The sequence below is a fragment of the Pongo abelii genome, chromosome 1 (genome assembly GCF_028885655.2).
Source record: "Pongo abelii isolate AG06213 chromosome 1, NHGRI_mPonAbe1-v2.0_pri, whole genome shotgun sequence".
Lineage (NCBI taxonomy): Eukaryota > Metazoa > Chordata > Mammalia > Primates > Hominidae > Pongo > Pongo abelii.
In genome coordinates, this window is record NC_071985.2 from 20,455,385 (window position 1) to 20,469,561 (window position 14,177).

Consider the following 14,177-nt stretch of genomic DNA (forward strand, 5'->3'; position numbering starts at 1 on the left):
TATCAATTTTAAATCATTTCCAATAACCAAGATTTGGTTTCATTGATTATTTTGTCTTTTTTCTATTTTATTGATTTCTTATTACTTTCTTCTACTTACTTTGGGTATGATTGGAGCCCCTTTCTTGCTTCTTAAACTTATTGATTTAGAACTCTTTGCTTTTTATTTTTTAATTTTAATTTTTATTATTGTTATTTTTTGTAGAGACAGGGTATCACTTTGCTGCCCGAAGTGATCTCAGACTCCCAAGCTTAAGTGATTCATCCTGGCCTCCCAAAATGCTGGGATTACAGGTATGAGCCACCACACCCAGCTTAGAACTTCTTATTTTCAAATACAAGCATCTAAAGCTATAAGCTCTAACTGCTTCCCACAAATTTTGATATATTGTATTTTAATTGTCATTCTGTTAAAAATAATTTCATAGTGGAGAAACTTAACAGATAATTAATCAAATGACCAACATAAATTTCATTAGTAATGAGACAAATAGAAATCCTGTGCTACCTGATATGATGCAACAAGAAGAACACAGCATTTCTTCTGTGATATTCTGCCAGAGTTGCACAATCTGAATCCAAACATGAGGAAATGCCAGACAAATCCATATTAAGGGTTACTGTATACATAAATAACCTATAATCTTAAAACATTATAATCAAAGACTGAGGAACTCTTCCAGAATTAAGGAGACTACAGAGATGGGTTCAATGGAACACATAATTCTGAATTTGTATGATTTTGCTACTAAGACATCGCTGAAATTTAACTGGGATCTCAGGATTATAGGGTTAATTGATTTTCCTGGTTGTATTATAGGAAATGCACACTACAGTATTCAGTGTCGTTGGGCATTATGTTGACAAACTCATGTAAAATGGTTCAGAATTAAAATGTTTTTTGGATTATATTTGCAACTTTTCTGTAAGTTCTTTTTCTGAGGTTTTTTTTTCTGAAAAAATTATTCCCTGACCCCCAACAAAGAGAAAAATTTTGCTAAGAGAAAAAAAGCTACACACACAAGAGTAGCTATGATATCATTCCATTTATATTAAATTCTGGAACATTCAAAACTAATCTACAGTGACAGAAAACAGATCAGTGTTTGCTTGAGGGTGAGGGTGGGGAGAAGATTGACTGTGAAGTGGCAGGAGGGATGTTTTAGGGGTGACAGAAATGTTCTGTGTCTTTATTCTGGTGGTGGTAACATGTTTTTTAAAATAGATGTATTTCACAGTATGAAAATTATATTATTATAAAGTTGACTTGAAAGGAAAATGCCTCTCTTCTTCCCCAGAACATGGTCTTTAACATCATTTCCCCTGAAGGAATCAGAGGTCCTTAAAGAAATGGTTCATTTCTCTCTGAGACAGGTCTAAAGTGAGCATGAGATGCCTCATTGTATTAGAAAGCAAGGAAACTTTCAAATATGAATAGGGTCATGTGAAAAGAACCTAAGAGATAGCTTAGAAAAGGGCCCACTTTTCAAAAGGGCCACTATATGACCTTCAAGATCACTCTGAGAGCCTAATCACCAGCAACAGCAACTTTTCAAAGTCATGACAACTTAAATATCAAAAGTATAATGATTATGATGAATTAAAACACATTGAATCAATAAAAATCTGTTAAATTCATAATGATATTTAGAAAAAATGGAAAGACAGGGAACCCATTTATCACCATTTGAAGTAGCGATTAAAATAACTCTTTACTCTAATTAAGCATTTATCCTGTCTCCTGGTAGGAATTGTGTTTGAGGATATTTAAGTGGTCCCAGTTGATGCGATAAAATTTTACTTTACTTAAAAATGCCAACTGATAAATGTAGTATAAATGCCAGAATTATTTTTAAAGATCATTTCATAAGCTCTAGATTTTATCAGTTGATATTAAAACCATCATGTGAGTATTTGCACTGTATGTTCTAGGACTATCACACAAAACATTGTAGTCACAAAGGGAAAATAGAACTAAAAAATAGATCAGGCTTTCTCATCAGTCTAATCCAGGCATGGGTCATGTGGGTCTAATGTGTTTTATGACCAGATCCAATTTGTTCTAACTAGATACGAGTTTCATGAAATACAAGAGAAAGTCACCAGAAATATCCAGAAAATGGGATATCCTGCAGGTAGCTGGCTTAGTCCCTCAACAAATCATTGTAGTTTAAAAAGCGACTTTTCTAAAATAAAATAATCTTAAGGGACATAAAAACCTGTTGGCATCCATAGTCCTGGATTGAATGCTAGTTAGATATCACATACTAGTGAGATTTTTTGGTTAACTGAAAAAAATTGAATATGGCCTGGTTACTATATAAATTCAAAGTTTACTAAAATAGAGGAGTAGAGATTATTGGTGAAAAAAATTACCATCCAGTATGTACAATAATATCTCATTTTGGTTAAAAAATACAGATAGGTAATGTGTATATGTACATATATACACACATATATAATGTATACAATATTATCTTATTTTGGTTAACAAATAAATAAGTGTATACATTATGTGTGTGTGCACATGCACACACACATAGAAAAAGAGCCAGGGTGATATGCACCTAATGTATGAAAAGTGTGATATGTGGGTGGTGGGAATATATTATTTTTGTCATTTTTTTATATTGTAACTTTTAAAAAACATTTCTTACTTTAAAGTTTTTTATTTTAGAGACTCAGTCTCGCTGTGTTGTCCACGCTGGTCTCAAACTCCTGGCCTCAAGTGATCCTCCTGCCCTAGCCTCTCAAAGTCCTGGGATTATAGGCACACACCACTGCACCGGACCAAAAACACTTCTTACAAGACACACACATACACACACACACACACACACGCACCCATACACACATACTACCTCTATAATAGTAAAAAGTCATTTTTTCAAAAATGTGTTTTATTTTGACCATGCTTCTGCGTCCTTTTAGTCCCTACTTCAGGCCCTCATGCCACCTTGCCTAAAATATTGCAGTAGATCTCATCCTTAACTGTGACCCACTCCAATCCACCCTAAATACCACTATCAGATTAATCTTCCTGGAAGAGAATTGCTGATTGATTGGATGACTTCTGATCAGCGTGTTTCAGTGGTTCCTGCCTATACTGTAAAATCATAACTTCTCAGCCTATTCTCAGTCATCTAGGGACCCATTCCTGACCCACATCTCTGAGCTCGTCTCCCAGTCCTCCCCACATCCTGCACTCCACTCAGCCTTTTCACCACCCAGACCGTAGTTTTCCCACCCTTGTGCCTTTGCTCACAGCCTTGCTGGGACACCAAGCTCTGTCTGCTGACACCTTACCTTTCCTCTCGTGCCCAGCTCCAAGGCACTTTTCCACAGAACTTGCACGGTATTTTATTTATAATATTTTTTAAGACGGAGTTTCGCTCTTATCACCCAGGCTGGAGTGCGATGACGTGGTATCGGCTCACTGCAACCTCCACCTCCTGGGTTCAAGCAATTCTCCTGCTTCAACCTCCAGAGTAGCTGGGATTACCGGTGCCCACCACCATGCCCGGCTAATTTTTGTATTTTTAGTAGAGATGGGGTTTCACCATGTTGGCCAGGTTAGTCTCAAACTCCTAACCTCAGTTGATCCACCTGCCTCGGCCTCCCAAAGTGCTGGGATTACAGCTGTGAGACACTGCACCCAACCAGCATTTTATTTATAATTTCTAATGTTGACATTGATGCATGTGGTCTGTTTCCCCCAATCAAATTTAATGTTTTAAAGGGAGAAATTCCTATTCAGTTTTATGTCATTCACAGAACTAGTTCTGTTTTCTGAATAAAGTAGTTACATAATAATAAATAAATAAATGAACAAATGATGTTTTCTAATTAAGACAATTTCCGCATTCAAAGACTATGCTTGAGGTCAGGAGTTCGAGACCAGACTGGGCAATGTAGTGAGACACCATTTCTACAAAAACAAACAAGTGAGCAAACAAAGACTGTATCCAGGGTCTAAAAAATTTTCTTAAGAACGGCAAATTTTTTTTTCCAAATGGGATAAAATGTACCCTCAATACTCACACATTCTTATGAAACCACAATCAATTAAATGAGCATGGATGGCATTCTCTGATTCTTAGGGAAGGGTAGGTCAAATTGGGTTCAGAGTACTCATTTCCTTCTCCCTCTTTGAAATTGCACTTTCAATGCCTGACAGATGAGGTAGGCTTATTCTGTTTTGTGGTCACTTTGTCTATCCTTTGTAAATACAATACTGCAAACTGCTTTTCTTCAACTTTTTCCTTCAGCTTTAGAGATAACAGTTCGTCAAAAAAGGGGAAAAGAGCCAGAACAATGATTTTTCCTGGGGCACAGATTAAGGCAGGCCCTGCGGGCATGCACTGGCAACAGGAAAGAGATCCAGTAGAGTCACAGCCCTTAACTCCAAGAAAGCAAATCTCTGGGAGTTTTCCTTAGAGCCCAGAAAAAAAGTAAATAGCCAGGACCTGCCTCTCATAGTTACTGTGGCCCTGCAGATAACAATGTGAAGGGTCCCAGAGAACTCTGCAGAACATCCTGGCCATAGGGTTGGAGCTGTGTTGAGATGACTCTCCCCTCCCTTACCTCTCTCACCTGATGGGCACTCCGGGTCAGGACCAGGCATTGTGATAGAGAACATTATTTTGGGAAGTACGACAACCTCTTAAGGTAGGCACTATGTGACCTTCAAGATCACTCTGAGAGCCTGATCACCAGCAACAGCAAGCATTTCCTGAGGGACAAAGTATTCCATGTCCTTTGCATGGTTGATGGTTTAATTGAAGGACAGAGAGAATACTCACATGAAGTATTGATGCAGGATTTTCTTCTCAGTCATTTTGCAAGCTGGGGACCTCTGGCCAGTGACTGTCTGTCCAGGCCTTGCTTGGCCACACTACCTGCTGCAAGAGACAGCCCTCCCACTCAACCTGCCTTGGCCAAGTCTGGCTTGTGCACCAGTTCCTGAGTTCTTGTCCCATGCCCAAGAAGAATGAGGATATGCTGACACCCAAAGAGTGAGCAAGGAAGGGAGTTTTATTGAGTGATGAAACAGCTTTCAGTGGAGAGGGGACATGGGGGTGGTCCCCCAACCTGAAGATGGGAAAGTACCCCCTAATGTGACTGAGTTCGGGGCTTTTATGGGCCTAGAATAGGGGAGAGGCAGGCCATAGGTAGTATTGGAAAAGGAAACATTTGATTGGTTAAAAGGTATTATTCAGAAATAATCTATCAGAAAAGGCTGGGGAAACAGGAACAGAAGTTCTCACTCTGGGTTACTGGTTTCATCTGGGACCAGCAGTCCAGTATTTCAGCCTTCAGGCTGTTTTTCTGGCTTGAAGGTGAAGTTTCACTGGGGACCTGCCCCATATGCCTAGGCATTTGGCTGCCTCCTGTAGCTATCAATTCCCCACTCTGAAGAGGTACATCTAACTGCCATTAAAATGGAGATGAAGACCAGTCTTAACTGCTTCCTGCTGACAGGGGGCACTGTTTTGGCAAAACAGCAGTCAGATGTCCCTCAGAGGCCTTTCTGAGGGTCCCAGGTAAAAGGGAGCCATCATGCAAGGCAGTGCTGGCCAAAGACCAGGGACGAGTTACAGGCTATGCTAGCTGGGGAAGTTCTGAGGGGAGAGAAGTTCAAGGACACAGGCAGGCAGGGCAGATTCAGGGAGAAGGCGACTTGGTCAGCCATCAGGGTTAGCACCAAGGTGCTGGGAGCACTTCCTAACACCGATAGGGGTCTCCTGCCTGGCCACCCCCATCACCTTGAGTCATCCATCACCTCTTAGTTTCAGTTTTTAACAGGACAACATTAAACCACATTCCTAAAAAGGCTTAAAATATGTAACATTCCTATTATTGGTTAGCATTTCGATATCATCTTTTCCTGTGATTTTGACAAGTGCCATCATGGGGCAGGATGGAGAAGAAACACCTTACAATGGAAGAAAACTGCAACTAGGGTGATGTGCAGTTCAGGACTCCTAGGCCTGGACATGGTGCCCAAATCAGAACCTAGTTTTCTGTGTCACCAGCCCTGGATCCTCCTTGGCAGCCTTGATGCAAGTGGTGGGTTCACCCGAATCCCTGAGAATGTAAATGCAGTAGAGATTTCTGTGCCGGCATCACCAATACCAGCTTTTCCTAGTCTTCCAAAGAGAACAAGCAGCCCTCCTTGAAGAGCTCAAATCCTGTGTCCCTAATACCTACCCTACCAAGCTCCTCCCTCACTAAGGAGAAGAAATGTTCCTCTGCAAACCCCTACAACCATAGGGAGGAGGAGCCAAGATAAGACAGCTCCACGGCCATCAATCCTCATTATCATTCTCACCATCATTATCATCATCTAGAAACAGGCTGCATGTTTTCTGTCATCCAACTGACAGATCCATTTATACCACTGTCTAAACAAGACTAAAAGGAAAATGCTCATTTGCTTTTAACAGAACTAGAAAAAGCACAGACTTCTCAAGTTTTAAATAAGTTGAGCTGCTGATTTTAATATTAAAATTTGAGGTTAAGACTACAGAGAGCTGGTAGGGCTGGCATATGGTGTGTTACTGAGCGTCCCCAGTGGGACTGCTTTGGGCTTGTGGTGATGGAGAGTTTTTTTCCCCATTGTTTTCTGACTTTATTCTTGTAGACCCAGATGTCTTTGACACCTCCAGTCCATCATTTGCACTTGAATGGTGGGTCTGGGCAGCAGAGTGACCTAGGCCTCTAGAAAATTAGATACAGCCAGGCAAGCACAACAAGGACAGGAATTCAAAGCAATTAGGAAGATTGCTTTGAGGGGAAGATTACAAGGAACATAAAGGTCTGAGCCCTGTTGTCTTCACTACTCAACATTCAAAACTTTGAACTTTCTTAGCAACTTCCAGTCCAGAGCACTGGGTAGGACTCTAAAACTAGAGTAGGTCCCTCCTTGAGGGCAGTGAAGGGGAAAAATCAAGGCATGGAGACAGCAGGAGCTGTGTTCAAAGTCATGATGAAAGAGGCACGTGGATGGGTCTCACACAGTTTGGAGTCTGCTTAATAATCCCAGTAGCCAGCTCATTGGATGGGTAGCAGGCTGGGTTCTTTGTCGCAGACAGCAGAACCCACTGGAGCTAATCAAGTTACAAGGACTTATCAAAGGTTAGTGGGTAACTCACAGAAGCTTCAGGAGGGCGAGAGAATTGTGCAGAAAAGAACAGAGCTCAAACCACAGAATTCCTCCATCGAAGTCCCTTCTGAACCTTTAAAGGAGATAATAGTAAGTTCAACCTTGGAGGTAGGCAATTCAGCCTTGAAAAGATTGCCAAAACAAATAGAACAAACTCTTCCAAGGAAATTACTCCAGGTACCCAATTCCTTACTCCAGTGCTCCTATCTGGACTGCTTATTGGCCTCAGATATATACCCAGGTCATAGCAGTTTGTGTGGACCCCCTATGACCCCTGCTGCCCTTCAGCCCTAACTTCCCTGACTGGCTGCTTACCTTGCCCCCAGCTTTTGACAAAGCCCAAGTGGGTCACCAGAGCTCTGCTTTTGGGACTATAGGTTCTAACTGATATTTCTCTCAAATAACATTTCTCCAAACATAATTGAACAAAAAAATAAAAATAAAAAAGCTTATTGGCCTTTTGGAGCCCAATGAGTAGCTGTTAGGGCATAACTTATCATTAAGTTATTTTCATATCTTGGTTTTCTACAGCTCCAAGTGCAGCCCAGAGTAGAGTTCTCTTTCCCCATCACCCACTCCTCCACCTGACTTAATTGGGACAGGAAAGTTGTTTCTGTCTCAGTGCTCTATGAAGCCCCTGACAGTTCCAGAAGTAATTCTCTCCGACTGAGCTGGGGTGTGGAGATGAGAGACTGGTGCTTTCCCTTTGGGAAAGTTGCTCAAGTTCTTGGGAGTTTAACTAAGCTTTCCTCTGAACTCAGAGCCGACTGATGGGCCAGCATGGAGAAGAGATCGGTAAGACACTACAGTAGTTCTCAAGGCAGAGTGGACACAGGTTTCACACAGGGAACTTGCCAATATACTGATTTCCAGGACCCAGCATCTCCAGAGATGCTGAGATGTCATGTCTATGGCAGGGGCCCAGGGATATACGTGTTTAACAAGCTCATCAAATGAGTTTGATATAAATGCTCTGTAGGCCCCATTTTGAGAAACACTGACTTTGAATTATTCCATAATATTTATGTAGACTGCTAAGACCAAACACTAGAGATAAAAACATAAAATGTGTTTCCTAGTCACCAGCTGTATTACCCATGTCTTATTTTCTGTATTCTGATGCTGTGATACCTGAGGTCTTGCTGACCATGGAGGGACTGCCCCTGTCAGATTACTCAGTTCTTAGGGATAATAAACAACTTGTCTGTGAGCACACCTTTCATAACAAACCAACCAATCCAGAGCGCACACCCACACTGCCTTCTTTATTGGGGACACTGGATCATATCCACCTGTCTTAATCACCTTGGAGCCAGGTATCAGACAATTAGGGACAGCCCCTATGCCCCAGAGTCCACTGAAATTATTCTAACTAGTCATTCTTAAGCCTAGTTACACTGCATCACCCATTACTTCCCATGGAAACCACACTAAGGATTCTTGCCCTTGTTTATCCCTCGCTCCTTCTGCCTCCTGACCAATCCTGCTCAGTGCCCCTACCCCATTCATGGCATGATCCTTCCTCTTGAAACTGTGAGTAGTAAACTCTCCATCCAATGGTGATCATCTCATAACCTATTGGACTTACTCTACCTCATATTCCCTACTAATACAATACATTTTAAAATGCCTGGTGATATTGTGACTTATAATGAGAAATATATTTGGTCTTCATCCCAGTTCCTGGTGTAGAGCTTCTAAAACTTTTGGAATTTCCTACGAGGTAAGAGCAATAAAGGTGAAAGGAACACCTTTTGTTATTCATAACAAGTCCCTTCCAATCACACTGTTTCTGTTCATGAGATGATTTTTGAAAAGCCCAAAGGATGGGGAATCAGTTGCCAGAAGACCCAGCCATGTACTTAGAGGGATGGAATTTCATCCCCACCCCTACCTTTTGGGGAGGAGAGAGGGGCTGGAGATTGAGCTAATCACCATGGCCAATGATGCAATCAATTATGCCTGCATAGTAAAATTTCCCTAAAGACCCAAAAGAATGAGGTTCACAGAGCTTCCAGGTGGTAAACACATCCACACACCGGGAAGGTAGCACACCCGGGAGGAGGCATGAAAGCACCACACCCCTCCCCCATACCTTGCCCTATGCAGCTCATCTATCTAGCCATTCCTGAGTTGTAGTCTTATAATAAACTTGTGATTTAGTAAGTAAATTGTTTTCTATGAGCTGTGCTAGCAAATTATTGAACCTGGGAAGGAGGTGAGGGGAACTTTCAAATTATAGCTGGTTGGTCAGAAGCCCAGCTGTCAACTGGACTTGTGGCTGGTGTCTGGATTAATGGGGGTGGGCAGCCTTGTGGAACTGAGCCCATAACCTGTGGGGTCTGCATTAATTCTACGTACAGACAGCGTCAGCATTGAATTGAATGGTAGGATACCCAGCTGGAGGCCACAGAGAATTGGAGACTTGCTTGGTGTGGGAAAAACCATGCACATTTGGTGACCAGAAGCAAGTGTTGAATATTGTGGGTATTAAAGAGGCTTTATTAAAAACAATTTTTAAACTTATATTTTAGGTTCATGAGTACATGTGCAGGTTTGTTATAAAGGTCAACTCATGTCACAGAGGTTTGTTGTACAGATTATTTCATCACCCAGGCACTAAGACTAGTACCCAATAGTCTTTTTTTCTGATCCTCTCCCTCCTCCCACTCTCCACCCTCAGGTAGATTCCACTTATAAGGGAGAACATGAGGTCTTTGGTTTTCTGTTCCTGTATTGCTTTGCTAAGGATAATGGCCTCCAGCTCCATCCATGTTCCCACAAGAGACATGATCTCATTCTTTTTTATGGCTGCATAGTTTTCCATGTGTATGTGTACCACATTTTCTTTATCCAGTCTGTCATTGATGGGCATTTAGGTTGATTCCATGTCTTTGCTATTTTGAAAAGTGCTGCAATGAACATTCACATGCATGTGTCTTCATGGTAGAATCATTTCTCTTCCTTTGGGTATATGCCCAGGAATGGGATTGCTGGGTTAAATGGTAGTTCTGTTCTTAGCTCTTTGAGGAATTCCCACGCTGGTTTTCACCATGGTTGAACTAATTTACACTCCCACCAACAGTGTATAAGTGTTCCCTTTTCTCCGCAACCTTGCCAGCATCTTTTATTTTTTGATGTTTTAATAATAGCCATTCTGACTGGTGTGAGATGGTATCTCATTGTGGTTTTGATTTGCATTTTTCTAGTGACCAGTGGTATTGAGTTTTTTTCCATATGTATGTCTTCTTTTGAAAAGTTCCGTTCATGTCCTTTGCCTACTTTTTCATGAGGTTATTTGTCTTTTTTTTTTTTGTAAATTTGTTTGAGTTCCTTATAGGTTCTGGAAATTAGGCCTTTGCCAGATGAATGGTTCGCAAATATTTTGTCTTATTCTGTAAGTTGTCTGTTTACTCTGTTGATAATTCCTTTTGCTATTTTTTTTATTCCTCTTAAACCTGCAGCTTGAATCCTAGATGGAGAGATACTAGTCAAGAGTATAAGAAAATGACTAAGAATAAAAGATAATGGACTTAGATGCAAAAAAAAAAAAAACCACTGTGGAAAATCAGAGCTAAAGGGACTGGGTGGATGTGATGTCACCATGCCTGGGAATAAGGGTCAGCTTCAGGAAGCAGGCAAACTGAACAGGGCCTTGAGAGGAGCATAAGACTGACCAGCCACAGCTTCCAGGCCTCCTAAGAGCCTATATTATTTGGTAGGTCTTCAGTTTTCCTCCAGCAGCAAAGGGACTAGAGACTGTATCACCTTTCAGGTGTGGTGCTGTGTGATAGATGCTTGGACAAGAAAGGGAAGGCAGGAGGCATCTGAGACAGAGTTGACCATTTTTGGTGATTGATGAGAACCCAGAGAAGCCAAAGAGGTAAGAGTCCCAGGCTGGATTTCTTCCTTTCCTAAGTGCTACATTCATACGAAATAAGGCTGGGTGCGGTGGCTCACACCTGTAATCCCAGCACATTGGAAGGCCAAGGCAGGTGGATCACTTGAGTCAGGAGGTCAAGACCAGCCTGGCCTACATGGTGAAACCCTGTCTCTACTAAAAACACAAAAATTAGGCAGGTGCCTGCAATCCCAGCTACTCGGGAGACTGAGGCAGGAGAATTGCTTGAACTCAGAAGGTGGAGGTTGCAGTGAACTGAGATCGTGTCACTGCACTCCAGCCTGGGGGACAGAGCAAAACTCTGTCTCACAAAATAAAAATAAAAATAAATTCATAAGAAATAGAATTTCTCTTTTCTTCCATTTTCCTCATCATTTAAGCTTAGTGATGGATACATTTGAAGGTGAAGCACAATGCTAGGATATTGGTTTTAAGAAAGTCACATCCCTGCTATGTTGTGATTCTAAACTGAAGGCCTACCAAATGACACTGTTTTCCTCATTCTTAGACCTCTTATAACTAACACAAACTCATGAAGTCATCAGAATTTGTGCAGGAAATTTTTGGCATAGGTAGCTGAAGCTGCATTTATCTATGGTTTATATGTTAATATTTTGGAACTAAAAGTAAACTTAGAGGGAACAGCTAATTCAACAATTCTTCCAATCAAAGCCAAAACCAAGGAAAGGTCCCATAACTTGTTTGATTAGCAAATAAAAAAGAAAGCAGACCCCCCAACTGCTTATCAAGCATTTTAGCAATTTCTGTCTTTTTCGCAGAAAAACAAGGATTAAGAGAAAGTATAAGATTCAAGAGACAGACATTTGGTTGGGATAAATAAAAAGTCGCTACAAGGTGAGTATGACAATGGTGATGGTGATCATTCATTTATTCCCTTAAAACTATTTATTTTTATTAGATACCTACAGAGTGCAGTCACTGTTCCAGGCACCAGGGTAACAGTAATGAGGAAAGCATTCAAAGACTTGGTCCTCATGAAACTTACTTACTTTCATGAAGCTTCCTCTAGGAGGGCAGATTTCAGAGTCACATACGCACCTATGTGGGCATACACAGGAAACAAAAGTGTCAAGTGGTAGGTGCTAAGAAGTGCAGAGACACTGTCAAGTGTAATGAAGATGAAGATGATGGTTTTATTGATAATGACGGCGTAAGTTGAAAGAGTTGAGTAAACTCCTAAGTCAGTACCACTTAGATGGACTACTGGCTCATGTGCAAAGACCAGCTCTTCTGGCTCTCATGGTCCACGGGTTCTGGGGGACTACACTTCTAACAGCTCCACCTCTGCATCTGAACCATTCTGAAAGACACAGAAAAGGTGGAGGCTGATCCCAGTAGTCCTGCCAGGGACCTAGCCAGGGGCTCAAGGGCTTAAAGGAAGGGCCTTTCTCATGTTCTTCATGTTCTTGTTATGCACCTGATGCCTCCGGGTCCTCCTTGCTGTAGGATGGCTCTGTGATGATCACACAATCTCCCAGTCCAGGGCAGACCACAACTCACTTATGCTAGCGTGCTGCAGACAAGGTTCCTGCAAAGTGTGGAGGTTCATTGTAAATGGCCTCAATGACTTCTAAGAAGTAAATGCTGTGATTCTACAACTGAAAGATAAACCACTGTGACTACCATAAAACAAGGCGTGGTATCTCTTACAGCCCTTCCACTGAGAGTGGGGGGGCGTCTATGTGTGACCCTCCTGAGTCCTAGCTCTCTGAGGCTCCTTGGCCACTTGAGTACAGCAGAAGGGGATGCTTCCTGAAGAAGCTGGTGGCTACTGTTTCCTCTGTCCTGGAATCCAGCCATCATGATGTGAAGTAGCCCAGCAGCCACAGGGAGGGGCCCCTATAATTGTTCTAGTTAATGGCCCAAGTGGGATCCCCCAGCAACAACCCAGTCATATTGAACGGGTGATCCCAGAGATGACTGCAGCACAGGACTAGTCACCCTCAGCCTCTATCCATGGAGCAGAGACAAGCTGTCCTCGCTGAACTCTGCCCAAATTGTAGATTTGCAAGCAAACTGAATGTTATGTTCTTTTTCTTTTTTCTTTTTTTTTTTTTTTTTTTTTTTGAGACGGAGTCTTGCTCTGTCTCCCAGGCTGGAGTGCAGTGGCACGATCTCGGCTCACTGCAAGCTCCACCTCCTGGGTTCACGCGAATGTTGTGTTCTTAAGCCACTACGTTTTAGATGGTTTGTTACTGAGCAATAAAGAATCAGAAGGCCCATCAGGCACCGTGGAGCCTGGCCATTCCTAGGGTGGCCTCCACAGGGTCTGGTCTCCTGTTGAGAATACTAAACTCCTGCTTTCCCCTTTTCCAGTTCCAAAATGAGAAAGAATCCACTTGTCCTTTCTTATTTGCAAATTAAGCAGCTGGGCAGCCCTTTTGCAAAACAGGCAACATTTGTTGTCATTTCTAGGAATAACAAGGAGGAGGAGGGAGGCTGAGAGAGGCAGCTGTTGAGAAATGTCTTTCTCCTGATCCGCCTACCAGCTCCAGTGCAGACCTGGCCCAAGAGAGAGTCGGAGCAAGCTGAGTCGCTCACGTGCACCCCCCAGTTAGTGAAAACAAGTTCTCAGTTCAAGTACAGTTGTGTGACCTTGAGGGTCTCTGACAACCTGCTACAATGGCCTAGCTTGAATTAAAAGGACTTCCCAGCAATGTTGTTTTTATGTTGGACTGTTTCATTCCTCCCTTCATTATATGAATTCCCAATCCTGGGGAGCTTTAGTAGACTAGCGACATAAACGACGGCTCTTTCCATTCCAGGCTCACCTGGGCCATTTGACCTTTGAGTGGCATTCTTTTCTTTGGTGTTTGGAGTTCGTCTTTCTCTTTAGGCCACAATATACCAGATTATTGGGGATGGTTATGTAGCTAACGATGGCTAATGATTTCTGTAACATACTCACCTACCCTCCACTCACAATACTCCCACTGATCATAATTATCAAACCACCAAGGAAACAGAAATAAATAGACCCCACTTTGCCCTAATATAAAAAGAAATAAATCTGCAAAGAAAGTGTTTTCATGTCTCTCATAGACACAGCAGCCAAAAATCAATTAGGAGAAAGTTTAGACTTCTCACTTTT

At 42.0% G+C, this 14,177-nt stretch overlaps 1 long non-coding RNA gene across 1 annotated transcript; it reads left to right on the plus strand.

Annotated features, from left to right (window-relative positions):
- The first annotated feature begins 10,937 nt into the window (after nt 1–10,937).
- On the plus strand, nt 10,938–13,741 carry LOC129047482 (uncharacterized). Its single transcript, XR_008509194.1, has 3 exons — nt 10,938–11,047; nt 11,845–11,920; nt 13,502–13,741. It is a non-coding gene; the product is annotated as an uncharacterized LOC129047482 (long non-coding RNA).
- Nucleotides 13,742–14,177: the final 436 nt, after the last annotated feature.